General features: G+C 42.0%; 1 pseudogene; it reads right to left on the minus strand.

Annotated features, from left to right (window-relative positions):
• Positions 1–985: 985 nt before the first annotated feature.
• Positions 986–2,374, minus strand: LOC122229053 (annotated as a pseudogene).
• Positions 2,375–3,585: the final 1,211 nt, after the last annotated feature.

Raw genomic sequence — 3,585 nt, forward strand, 5'->3', positions numbered from 1 at the left:
AAAATGTTCAGGAACTATGCTGGGCCATTCCTGAAACAACAGCAAGAACTCCAAAGATTAGGAGCTAGAAAGGAGAATGCGGTGGAGCAAATGTGTAAAGCCAGTTCCTTGCAAATGTCTTGCATGGCAACTGAAGGAAATGTATCAAGAAGGAAGGAATTATATATGCCAAATGCTGATGAGCCATGGAAGAGGAGGACAGAGATTGGATGACAGATTTGGAGAGCCCATCGACTACCTTGACAATAGTCATTTCAGTTAATTGGAGTGATTTTGAAAGTCTGATTGGAGAGAATTTAAAATAGATTGAGAAGCAAGGAATCAGAGACTGGAAAAATACACAAGTATTTTGAGGAATTCTGCTATAAAGAAAATGAATAAAATGGTGTGGTAGATAAAGAAGTAATGGAGTTAAAAGGGTGGGTTTTTCCCCTTTTTTTAATGAGATTAAAAATTTAATGCGTTAATGGAATTTTTTTTTCATTAAACTTTTGTTTTAATGGGTCTCAAAATTCTGTGACAGATTTTTGGTCAAAGTTGTTTCCATTAAAAAGTACTGATTTTAGGGGCGCCTGGGTGGCTCAGTTGGTTAAACATCCGACTTCGGCTCAGGTCATGATCTCCTGGTTCATGGGTTCAAACCCCGTGTTGGGCTCTGTGCTGACATCTCAGAGCCTGGAGTCTGCTATGGATTCTGTGTCTTCCTCTCCCCTGCTTGTGCTTGCTCTCTCTCTCTCTCAAAGGTAAATAAACATTAAAAAAAATTAAAAAGCACTGAGTTTAAAAACTAATAACTTAAAACTGCCACACACACAAAAAAACAAATGGTCCAAAAAACATTCTCCTTTCCTTCTGAAGGTTTTACGATGCATTGTTACCATTAACCAGTCTTTTACTATTAAACTTAAATGGCCAATTGACACAAACAGTTCTGAGACCGTTCTTCCGCCACTGATTAAGACTGGAGTGGCAGGTATTGGGGCAGTTAAGTAGCCTTCTGAGCTTTCTGGGCAGATTTGTTGACCTTGCCAGGTCCAGCTGCCTTCTTGTCCACTGCTTTGATGACACCCACAGCAACCGTCTGTCTCATGTCACGAACAGCAAGATGTTCCAGAGGAGGGTAGTCAGAGAAGCTCTCAACACACATGGGCTTGCCAGGAACCGTATCAACGATGGCAGCATCAGCAGATTTCAAGAATTTGGGACCATCTTCCAGCTTTTTTCCAGAATGACGGTCAATCTCCTTCAGCTCAGCGAACTTGCCGGCAGTGTGAACTGTGTGACAGTCCAGCACAGGTGTATCCGGCACTGATTTGGCCTGGATGGTTCAGGATAATCACCTGAGCTGTGATTATCCTGAACCAGCTGCTTCCATTGGTGGGTCATTTTTGCTATCAGCAGCCACATTGCCACGACGAACATCTTTGACAGATACGTTCTTGACATTGAAGCCCACGTTGGCCCCAAGTAGAGCCTCACTCAAAGCTTCATGGTGCATTTCAACAGACTTTACTTCAGCTGTAACACTGACTGGAGCAAAAGTGGCCACCACGCCTGGCTTAAGAACACCAGTCTCCACTCGACCCACAGGGACAGTACCAATACCACCAATTTTGTAGACGTCCTGGAGAGGCAGACGCAAGGGCTTGTCAGTTGGATGAGTAGGTGGCGGAATGCAATCAAGCGGTGTGGTTCCACCGCCATTGCCATCTTTACAGGTGTCTTTTCATCCCTTGGACCAATGCATGTGAGCACTTGGCTCCAGCGTGTTGTGGCCATTCCAACCAGAAATGGGCACAAATGCTACGGTGTCGGGGTTGTAGCCAATTTTGTTAATGTAGGTGCCGACTTCCTTAACGATTTCCTCGTATCTCTCCTGGCTGTAGAGGGGCTCAGTGGAATCCGTTTTGTTAACACCGACAATAAGCTGTTTTACACCCAGTGTGTAAACCAGAAGGGCTCATGGGTCATGCTCACGGGTCAGCCCTTTCTTGGACAACCTGCTTCAAATTCGCCAACACCAGCAGCAACGATCAGGACAGCAGTCAGCCTGAGATGTGCCTGTAATCATATTTTTGACAAAGTCTCTGTGTCCTGGGGCATCAGTGATGGTCACATAGTACTCGCTGGTCTCGAATTTCCACAGGGAGATATCAGTGGTGATACCACGTTCACGTTCAGCTTTCAGTTTATCCAAGACCCAGGCATACTTGAAGGAGCCCTGTCCCATCTCAGCAGCCTCCTTCTTAAATTTTTCGATAGTTCTTTTGTCGATCCCACCACATTTAGAGATCAGATGACCAGTAGTGGTAGACTTGTCCGCATCTACGTGTCCAATGATGACGATGTTGATAGGAGTCTCTTCCTTTCCCATTTTGGTTTAGGTTTAGCAGTGGTGTTCATAACACCTGTGTTCTGGGGGCAAACCCATTGTGAAAAAACTGGAATTTTGTTGATCGAGAAAAATCTTGATGCAAATATGAGAGAGTGCAGTTGTGATGTCCCTGAGTGCCAGAAGTGGAGGATTATGGGAGACAAGTACAGGGGCTACCCTTAGTAGGGGCTTGACTAACACTCTAAAAGGAAATGAATTAACACTAGGAATGTCTAATCTCTGTTACAAAACAGAAAACAAAAAAAAAAAACTCAAAATACTCTTACTTCTCAACTCAACATTCAGAGATTAATATTCTCTCTCTCTCTGTCTCTCTTTCCTTTAAAATTTTTTTTTTAATCTTTACTTATTTTTGAGAAAAATACAGCATGTGAGCAGGGGGAGAACAGAGAGATAGGGAGACACAGAATCCGAAGCAGGATCCAGGCTCCGAGCTGTCAGCACAGAGCCTGACGTGGGGCTCGAACTCAGAGACTGTGAGATCATGACCTGAGCCGAAGTCAGACGCTCAACGGACTGAGCCACCCAGGCGCCCCATCTCTTTTTCCTTTTGAGAAAAGTTAATTCCAGCATATTCCCTTGTTCTGAAACATTTTGGGAAAAAGCATCTCCAATTAGGTCAACAGATTTCTGACTTTTAAACAAGAATGTTTTAACCCTGGTAACACTTTATAATTAGTAAAACACTGACTGGATTTCTTTTAATTACTATAATCCTACTTCCATCCCCCTGGTGCTAAGATGGCCAGATGTTCAGCTTATATTTTACAATAATTTTGTAACTGAACCTCTAAAGAAGGTTTAAGTTATTTTTTTCTGTGGAAAGTAGCTCTTTTCATGGTGAGCTATAAAATTTCAAGTGGAAACTACATATTCCCTCTCTGAATGCTATTTAATTTCTCCAGTAGCAATGCTTAGCTACTGTATTTATTTCAAACCATAACTTTTCCTTTTAGTCTAAATATCAAAAAGTAATTTTTCACAATAAGGAAAAAGTAAAATTAAAAGTCAGTGATAGTACAGGCCTGTAACTGTACCTAAATTTTTTACCGTGTGTGTATGTGTGTGTGTATGTGTGTGTGTGTGTGCACAATGTGTTTTAATCGTGAATAAAACAAAGGGTAGAATTTAACAAGCCCTTTTAGTTAGTATGTTAATTTCTCATTTTAACAAGACTTTTTTTTTGAGAA

This window comes from Panthera leo, chromosome A1, assembly GCF_018350215.1.
Source record: "Panthera leo isolate Ple1 chromosome A1, P.leo_Ple1_pat1.1, whole genome shotgun sequence".
Lineage (NCBI taxonomy): Eukaryota > Metazoa > Chordata > Mammalia > Carnivora > Felidae > Panthera > Panthera leo.